At 28.9% G+C, this 11,117-nt stretch overlaps 1 long non-coding RNA gene across 1 annotated transcript; it reads left to right on the forward strand.

Annotated features, from left to right (window-relative positions):
* The first annotated feature begins 1,679 nt into the window (after nucleotides 1-1,679).
* On the forward strand, nucleotides 1,680-10,117 carry LOC132923948 (uncharacterized). The gene is made up of 2 exons (XR_009661279.1): nucleotides 1,680-1,804; nucleotides 9,819-10,117. It is a non-coding gene; the product is annotated as an uncharacterized LOC132923948 (long non-coding RNA).
* The last annotated feature ends 1,000 nt before the right edge of the window (nucleotides 10,118-11,117 follow it).

Here is an 11,117-nt window from a genome sequence, read left to right on the forward strand (position 1 = left end):
ATTATGTATGTTATAAATTCTAAAACGCGTGTAGTTAAGGTATATTATATAGCAGCGGTTCCCAAACTATCACGGTTCGCGCATTCCTAAAAATAAAAATAAATTATCGCGCCTCCTACAAATAAATAATTAACGATTTCATATTATTTAGTATAACAAAAATTATTTAAAAAAAAAAACGATGACTTAATATATAATAATCAATGCTATGTGAACAATGGGTTTGTTTCCCGTTTATTATAAGGGGCCGTTACACCAGTATTTGTTTTTTATGTCTATCTCCCACATAATATAGGAACAAAGATACTCCGTATTTCCACGATTATGACTCTCTGGTTCAGTTTAGCGCAAAAGCATCTATTATATATTTAAAAAAAAAGAGTATTTCCTGTTCTCATAATGCTTCAAAATTAGTATAGCTCTGGTATGCACAAACAAAATTCGACCTTTTCCTTGTTCCGTGGCCTATATAAATCGGGCACCGTTCGGGCAGTACGTCAGCTATTGTTTGGTGTGTTGCGTTTGCTTTTTTCGTCACATCTGAATTAAATATTTGCGTTAATGCATATTTATAATTTATTTCATTGCCGTATTTATGCGATAACAGTCGCTCGTAGGAATACATTATTCGTAAGTGTTCAAGTATGTTTCCCAAACAGAACGTATATTCGTAAAAACCCATTTCCCTGTGCGCCATCGTCATTTTCGACACGCACATAGTTACGGCGGGTTACGTTCCGCAGAAAGACGAGTCGTTCGTACGTCGGATCTAGCGCGCAGATGGCACAGTTCCAGTGACTCGTCAGAGTTCCGCGTTACGGCTGTATCATTTTTGTTTGAGCTTCCCGTTTCGTGTGCCGCTATAATGGTCTGACAACGCGTGCGATTCGATTCAGATCCGATTATTCGGTGGCTGTGACGTCGTTGAATGACATACGAATCTGTTCGAAACATTGTACCTACACATTACAAAAACGTTAATAATTGTGTTTGAGTGTTTGTAACGTATAATAATTGTCTATTATACAAGATTGAAATAGTCCAAAGTATTATTCTGTATTATTCGCATAAGAAAAATTACACAGACAACCCACTCCACTCATCTCTACTCTAGGATAGCCGCCACTGGAAACAAAAAATAAATTTTTGCCCCCCACTAATTTAATTTTAGTTCGGTGCCATTGAGGATACATATTTTAATTGTAAATACCTACTACACATCGAACCTGCCTTGTCGTTGTCATCTACAATACATTATACACTTTAATATACAACATGCAAACATTGAGTGTGTGTGTGTGTGTGTGTGTGTGATCACTCTAATGTGTTTTTAATAAAATTAATTTCTCTGTTTTTTTGTAATCGGCTAGAGACCATTAACATCCAACACCTTAACAGCTAGCTACATATTTTAGTTCCGGATAAAAGTATAATTCAATAAATTTAATAGATCAGTGTGGTCTGAGTGTTGAGTATAAATAATTACTTGCGATAAGTATGAAATGGGCTCGTGTAACGTACTATACAAATACCCATGTATAAATAAATATTTTCTACTAATCCGAAAATTATAAAATAAAATGTTACCCTTTTACCACCCAACCCAACGCATAATTACGATACTGGTAAGTTTTAATGTGTAGTATATTCTTATGGAACATGTAGTAAATTGTTTTACACGATTCAACGTCGACGTACATTCAGTTACAGCCTACAGTGTGGTCAGTGTTCTGTTCGCTACGCCATTTGCACGTGTTGTCAACAGTCTTCGTCGCAGTTTTCAACGTTTCGAAGGTCCATACAAGTAAATATGATTTTGTTTAATAATTATAGATTAATTATGTATGTTATAAATTCTAAAACGCGTGTAGTTAAGGTATATTATATAGCAGCGGTTCCCAAACTATCACGGTTCGCGCATTCCTAAAAATAAAAATAAATTATCGCGCCTCCTACAAATAAATAATTAACGATTTCATATTATTTAGTATAACAAAAATTATTTAAAAAAAAAAACGATGACTTAATATATAATAATCAATGCTATGTGAACAATGGGTTTGTTTCCCGTTTATTATAAGGGGCCGTTACACCAGTATTTGTTTTTTATGTCTATCTCCCACATAATATAGGAACAAAGATACTCCGTATTTCCACGATTATGACTCTCTGGTTCAGTTTAGCGCAAAAGCATCTATTATATATTTAAAAAAAAAGAGTATTTCCTGTTCTCATAATGCTTCAAAATTAGTATAGCTCTGGTATGCACAAACAAAATTCGACCTTTTCCTTGTTCCGTGGCCTATATAAATCGGGCACCGTTCGGGCAGTACGTCAGCTATTGTTTGGTGTGTTGCGTTTGCTTTTTTCGTCACATCTGAATTAAATATTTGCGTTAATGCATATTTATAATTTATTTCATTGCCGTATTTATGCGATAACAGTCGCTCGTAGGAATACATTATTCGTAAGTGTTCAAGTATGTTTCCCAAACAGAACGTATATTCGTAAAAACCCATTTCCCTGTGCGCCATCGTCATTTTCGACACGCACATAGTTACGGCGGGTTACGTTCCGCAGAAAGACGAGTCGTTCGTACGTCGGATCTAGCGCGCAGATGGCACAGTTCCAGTGACTCGTCAGAGTTCCGCGTTACGGCTGTATCATTTTTGTTTGAGCTTCCCGTTTCGTGTGCCGCTATAATGGTCTGACAACGCGTGCGATTCGATTCAGATCCGATTATTCGGTGGCTGTGACGTCGTTGAATGACATACGAATCTGTTCGAAACATTGTACCTACACATTACAAAAACGTTAATAATTGTGTTTGAGTGTTTGTAACGTATAATAATTGTCTATTATACAAGATTGAAATAGTCCAAAGTATTATTCTGTATTATTCGCATAAGAAAAATTACACAGACAACCCACTCCACTCATCTCTGCTCTAGGATAGCCGCCACTGGAAACAAAAAATAAATTTTTGCCCCCCACTAATTTAATTTTAGTTCGGTGCCATTGAGGATACATATTTTAATTGTAAATACCTACTACACATCGAACCTGCCTTGTCGTTGTCATCTACAATACATTATACACTTTAATATACAACATGCAAACATTGAGTGTGTTTGTGTGTGTGTGAGATTACTCTAATGTGTTTTTAATAAAATTAATTTCTCTGTTTTTTTGTAATCGGCTAGAGACCATTAACATCCAACACCTTAACAGCTAGCTACATATTATAGTTCCGGATAAAAGTATAATTCAATAAATTTAATAGATCAGTGTGGTCTGAGTGTTGAGTATAAATAATTACTTGCGATAAGTATGAAATGGGCTCGTGTAACGTACTATACAAATACCCATGTATAAATAAATATTTTCTACTAATCCGAAAATTATAAAATAAAAAATGTTATCCTTTTACCACCCAACCCAACGCATAATTACGATACTGGTTAGTTTTAATGTGTAGTATAGTCTTATGGAACATGTAGTAAATTGTTTTTTTAAATCTGTATCAAACCTATCTATCTGTAATTTTCATTTTTTTAATCCGTGTAATAAAAATTCTTAAAAAATAAAAAATAGAAATATGTTTAATTTATAATATCAATTAGCAATATGTCATGTTATTAGTTATAGGTTTTTTTATTTTAAGTATAGTATACTCATTATCTGTATTATATTATTTTTAAATTGGACACTCGGATGACACGTATAGTAATAGTATATCATTAATTGAAATACGTAATGTAATCTGTTGACATTTTAGACTGATGTACTGCATAGATATTAAGATGAATTAAATATTACACTTCCAAAGGTGGGTGGCTAAAGCATCTTAACGCAATAACGCGCCTTTCCTTAAATCCGTGACTGAAAATAGTTAAGTTTTAGGTACACGGTACACTATAAAATTATATTAAATATACGTTCTATATACAAGTCAATAATCGATAGTTGAATAATAATAATGTAATTACATAAAATAATTTTATTTAATAAATATTTGAAAATATTACTCGTCTACGAAATGAGACGGCGGCAAGAATAAATTGGGAGTACAAACGGGATTGGGACAATTGCGTTCTCTCACTCTTACTCTCTCACACACTCACTCAATCACTCTCTCTGTCTATCGTTTTCTCTATCTTTCTCTAACCCATACGCATTTTCGTTTTTTTTGTCCGAGCGAGCGCAGCGAGCTAGTGGCGATGTCGGCATCACTGTAATAACTTTTTATTTCACATTGGTGTCACTGCTGGTTCACTAATAATTGTGGCATCAGAATCTGAATATCAGACACGGACTAAGATGGACTGGACACGAGATGAATATTGTGGTTACAAAATGTATTACAACAGGCGGAGTTCGGGGGGATATTTTCCTTTTAGCATTATTAGCGCCATCTTAATGGATACTTATGGAACTAGATCACATTATTACAAATTTAGTTCCAAAAATATCCACCAAGACGGCGTTAGTAATGCTAAAAGGAAAATATCCCCCTGAACACCGCCTGTTGAACTACATTTCCCACACCCTCCAACCATGTCGTGTCCAGTCCTGTATATCTTAGTCCGTGATATCAGATGTGTTATCATTGACGACGGTAGCTCCCAACTCTTTGCTCTTCGGACCTTCGTTAGTCGGCCGTTCAGTATTCACTAGTCACGAGGTACCTACTCCCTAGTATTTAGTTCTCGCTGAACACGCATTCTTGACGGTAACCTTTAATCGTTGCTTACTGATTGCACTCGCAAGAATTTTAAGGTATGTTGAATTTTGTTTATCTAATTAAATTGTATTGTCTATCATTTTTTAAACAACCACCCATGTATGCGGAATAATTTTTCGAACTATTAAAATTCATAATCAATATAATTTTAATAAATTGACAAAAAAAAAAATTTCAAATACAAATACAATTCAAACGTAATTTTAGACATAATTTTACTGTTAATGAGTTCCGCTTAATGTGATCACATTGGTTAAGATAATTTTGATTCTATTAACCGATTGATTCCGTAAAACATTTTTTTTTTTTTTATGAGTATATTTATATGTATATGTTTAAAATTTTAAAATTAAATTAAAATAAAACACATTCAAAATAAAGTGAAGAAACTATCTATTTTTGATTGTACTTGAGAATCTACTAATATCATTTTCATATTAGCCTGAAATTAAAATCTCTATTCAATTAATATAATATATTCATGATTTATAATTACCAATTTAAAATTAAATAAATAATAATTTATGTACATTGTACCTATAACTTTTGGAACAACTGAAAAGTAACATTTTTGCCATATTTTTGAATAGATCTTTTTAACTTTTTCAAAACAATTCTTGTTTCTTTTTAGTGAAAGTTTAAAATACCAATAAAACCATAAGAATGTTCTTAAAAATGATTCAATTATCCGGTACTTGGTGATTCTAATAAAAGTTTAATTTAACATTAATAACATAAGATCTGGTTTGGGATTTTCAAATATTATTCCAATAAACTGTTAATTCTATAAACCAGTGATCGCATTAAATGGAATTCACTGTATATAATCAGTTAATATATAATGATAAAGATAAATATAATATATGATATGTATAAAAATTACTTCATAATATATATAGTATTAATTTTCTTATTTTCTTAATTTCTTTCAAATACATTGATGTATTGATAATATATTATATTAAAAAAACTTTGTATTTAAGAATTAATGGTATTTTTAGTTTGTTGTTCTATTCTGCTTTTAGCACCAGTCATATATTTTCAAATAGATAATATGATTTCCTTGGTTGTTGTTTCGATTTTCTTACAGCATATGTAAAAAATATATAAACAATTCATTAATGATTTTATCTATTGGAATAAAAATAAACATATCATGTCATGAATATAAATTTATATTAATAAGTTATAAATAATAAAAATAAACAAGTAATTAACAAGTTATGAATTCTCAAAAACTATAAACTAACATAAAAAATTCAGAAGGTTAATAGATTAATTACCGAAAATAGTTTTATTAATGGATTACTGTATGAAAATTGTCTTTGCTCTCAAACCATAAGAGATGTATTTAGAAATTTGTCATGGGGTTCTTCACACTCCCCAATTACTTTTTATTAAATAAATATACCATATTTATAAGTCCATGTATATATTTTGAGTTTTTAATTATTAATTATTTATTTAATTTATATCATAAACTTAATTATAATAGTAAAACCATGATTAACTAACTAGATATATAAGCAGTTCACTAGTAAACTATAGAACTGTTGACATACCTAGTTATTTATTCATAATTACACAAATTATATATTAAAATTATATTTAAGTGTTATGAAAATAACACATGAGAACTTATAGACTGTTAACTATTTATTGTAATTAAAATTGAGAGATTTCAAATCAAAATCTAATTGCCTAGGACTTAGCGCCATTACATTAATAATTTTATCCATATCGAAAGGTGTGTCCTTAAGAATAGACTTCAATGCCAGTCCATTTAACCTATCCTATACCCAAATCAGATTTAAAATATAGTTAGGTTATAACTTTTATATTAAATATTTTCTAATTTCATTGTTTCATTCATAGTTATCTAAGATAACTTTTCAATCTTTTTATGATAGAAAAAAAGATCTTATTGGAGTAGCTGTAGATGATGACATTGTACAAAATATTTAAAAAATGTATATTTGAAAAATATGTCTTCAACAGCTCATAAGTGCTTTAATCCAATTTTGGTATTAACATTTCCATTGCTTGAAAGTTAATTTCAAAATTTTAAATTCTACAAAATAATTCGCCCTTTGAACTGGTTGTAAATAAAATTCAACTAATTTGTCAAATGCCAATCTTTCTTAATCAGTTTAAGTTGAGAATTAAATTTTTTATTCAAACTTTATCAATGATATTTATCATGAAATTTTTTTACTATTATTATGTTTATAAAATGACTTAATTATCCTATATTTTTTTTATCCAAGGTTAAGTAAATAATGAGTAATTTAATAATAAAACATTAAAAATTCATTAGATATACCAATTATTTTGGCTATATTAATATTTCTAAAAAGACCAAGCTTTTGTGATAATTTTTACAATGATGAGTTCAGTTATAATTTTCATTCTACAATATTTATATCGATAGACAGTCCTAATGTGCACAGACCATTATTTTACTAAAACAATTATAAATAATCAATTCATATTGTTGATTATGTATTTACGGACCAAGCATGATGACTAATTAATATTATCATTTATCAATAATAGTTTGATACCTATATTAAATTTTAATTAAGACCTATATTATAATACATAATAATATATTTTATTTTAAATAATTTAAATTTAATACTTGATTGTTTTTAAATGTTAGTAATGTATTTAGTTTTAACATGTTTAAAACAATTAAATTGTGTTCTAATTTTATTTTAATTATTTTAGTTTGTAAAGCAGTATGGATAACCTACGTTTTCTTCATACACAATTTTATTTAAGTGATCAAGTCATAAACGATTATATGAATTTAATCAATGAACGTAATTTAAACGTTTATTGCTTTGACTCATATTTTTTTGTAAGCCTCTGTTCAAGAGGATATGATGGTGTTAAACGTATTGTAGAAAAACGAGAATTTGATTTATTTTCAAAAAAAAAACTTTTATTTCCTATTTATTTAAAAAGTCACTGGACCTTGGTCTGTGTAAACCTTGAATCCAAAGAAGTTCAATATTATGACAGTCTCCAAGGTCGTAATATTGCAAGTCAAGAGACTATATTCAAATTTTTAAATAACGCACTGGCGTTACTTGTCATGACTTGAACTTTAGTCATGAACTCATAATTCATATAGCTTACATTATATAAATTTTTAACGAACTCCACGTCTCCACATACAAATAAATATTTAGCGGGTCTGTAATAACCTAAATATTGTCACAAATTAGTGGGCACATACTTTATAAATTATAAATAAGCAATTATAGCTAATAGATACACACAATTATAAAGTTTGTGATATTTCTACTTTCTACATAGAAACTTCGTACCTATGAATGATTGTGCAAACATTTAAAGAAGACTCATAATTTATTAAATTGTAAGCGTTTTTTTCAAACGATTTAAAATCAAGAATATCATTTTTTAGTTGCTTTGTTAGTGTTTTTATGTTTATGTGAGTTGTAATTTTGTATAATTAAATAAGTAAAAACCACAAAAATTTTTTTTTTCCATTTTTCCATTTATTCGGACTTTTAAAGCCATGCATAAATTATTATCGTTTATTGTTTAGAATGATGCGTAGTTTCTCAATGCTCTTTTACTTGAACTAAAGTGTTTTGCTGCAATAATAGGTAATTCATGTAACGTTGCCAATGATGTGGTAGCATAGGCGTGCGCAGATCTAAATTTCGGGGGGTGCCTACAATTTTTTCGGGCCCTCTTAACAAACATATACATATTTTAATAAATTATAATGCACGAATAAACATTACTTACATTATATCACATATCAAATCAATCAATGGTATTACTAGTACCAACTACCAAGTAATATAATATTTCATTAGATATATTTGGATCTAAAATCTATTTTTAAGATAATTGAAATATTTATTTATTATTTTTACTTTTGTAGTCAATAACATCTAGCTGTTATAATCATAATAAGTTTTAAATTTTATCACGCAAATTTAAAATATTTTATGTTGTATTAATTTTTTTATCCCGAAAGATAATATTTTTTTTTACGACATATCTTAGAAAAATTACCATTTTTATTCTAGTAACATTAGTTAAAATATGGATTCATATAATATATGCTATAGGACTTAAATTTTAGGGCCCCAATTACATTTCGGGGGGTGCCCAGGCACACCCGGAACCCCCCGTGCACACGCCTATGTGTGGTAGACTTAATTGTCCATCAAACATTATAAACGCATCATTTAAGAATATAAAAATTCATTAGTTGTGTATATTGTACAAAAGGTTACTAAACAAATTAATAATAAATAAACATTAGCAAAGTAATATTTGGATTTGTTCTCAGACATTTTTTTTAGATTTGTTTAGCAATTTAATATTAAATGATATAAATTGAAAATGACTAAAAAAATTTAAAAAAAACACTTCTTAATATAGAAATTGAGGAGTTACCATTTCATTTCCCCCAGAAAATACCAATTAGGTACGACCTTATATATATATATATTACATATAAATGGTTATTCATGATTGTTTATGGATATTATTAATTATTATAGTAAGGGAACTTGCAATATTATTCTATTTATCTAAAAAAATCATAATAATGGTATAGAACAACATGCTCTTTAACATGCAACCTGCGGCTCTTTGGATAATTATCAATCGAGATCCGTAAAATATAAATTATATTATTCCTGCGTTATTATAGTGACAAATAAAGTTTTTTTATATTTTCTAAATTTAAGACGTATTATTATGTTTTTATTGCCTACCATTTTCTCAATGAAGTAATAATACTATCTTTATTCTAATATATGTACTAATAAAGTAATAATTTATACACCACAATTAAAAAAAAAGGTTGTTCAATCCTGTGCGGCTCCCTGGATATCATAGTTTTGTAATTTTTGAAAAAATGGCTCTTTCCTACGAAAAGGTTCCCGACCCCTGGTATAGAACAAAATAATATTGCATTATATGGTCATAGAATTTATTTATTGTTCATCACAGAGACTTAAAATAATATTTATAAATACATTTAATATGATATAATCGTTATATTACTTGTTGTTACATATAGTTTTCGCATTCAAAATGAAGAAGTCCACGAATAATGGAGAATCTTTGTCCAATCAGCCTCAGAACAATCAGCCTCGAAACTCACAGTCTCGACATGACATCTTTTTCGGCAGGGGCTTTATTGGTTTTAACCAACACGATCGTTTGCCGGTTATAACACGTGTGTGGAGTTTGGCATCGGAAACAAACAATCGGAAACCAACAAAATGGGATGGCAATGAGGAATAATATATTATGTCATATGTGAAGTAGTTATATTATATACTATGAACTTGTACAATATATTACTGTCACACATTATTAATTTTTATTTTTTTATTCTATACATATATGTCTCTGCTATAGCTTTATGACACAATATCTACATGTGAATTGTGTGTATTATTGTCTTAATCAAAAAAGAAAAGAAAAGAATAATTATAAAGTATGTTTTTTGTAGTTTTCTTAGAGAAAACGAACTAATATTATAAAATTATATTTAAGTGGCCATATAAGTAGAATTCTTCACAAAAAAGAATACCAAACAGGTACGCATAATAATTACACAGTATTATAAAAATATATGCGATTGTGATGTATCTCCGACTGACCAATATTTAATTGTTATTTGTTGATACAACTATTTTTATTTTTAACGTGCATAACATAAATATTTAATAAATTTAATAAATGTATAAATATGTATAAAAATAAGTCATTATCTTTAAATTTCTAAATGATTTCAGACAGTGGCGTATTTTCAATAATTTCTTGGGTGTTAAATATTTTAAAAATCATATGATAAAGCTTATTTGTTTAATTTTACTTATAAATTAGGAATAAAGAAATAAAATGAATATAATATAAACAATATTAATTTATAATATTGAAAAAATGTTGCCGTGCCGTTACCGTATCGCCGCAACGAATTTTTGCCCGACTAATTATTTTCATAGTTTATTATAACATCGTTACGAATTCGCGATGTTATTATATGGATAAATGGATTATGCAACGCTGCAGCTTGTGCGTAATAATGAATCGCAGATAAAAATACCGATTTCCCGTATAAACTGTAGGTTTAATAATATTAATTATACTTTAAGTATACCAATAATTAGTACGTAATTAGTTTGAATTTGTATGACCATTTTTGAAATTTTTACGCAACTCGTTCTACGAGAAAAATCCATTTTTGTGTGGGGTGGCTGGGGTAACGTTATTCGGGTTATTCCAGCCCCTCTCAACCGCTTAAACACTGTTTATAGAAACTTCAGGTATACTAATTGTACATAGTAAAATATGAGCTTAAGACGATTAG

Source organism: Rhopalosiphum padi, chromosome 3 (assembly GCF_020882245.1).
Source record: "Rhopalosiphum padi isolate XX-2018 chromosome 3, ASM2088224v1, whole genome shotgun sequence".
NCBI classification, from domain to species: Eukaryota; Metazoa; Arthropoda; class Insecta; order Hemiptera; family Aphididae; genus Rhopalosiphum; species Rhopalosiphum padi.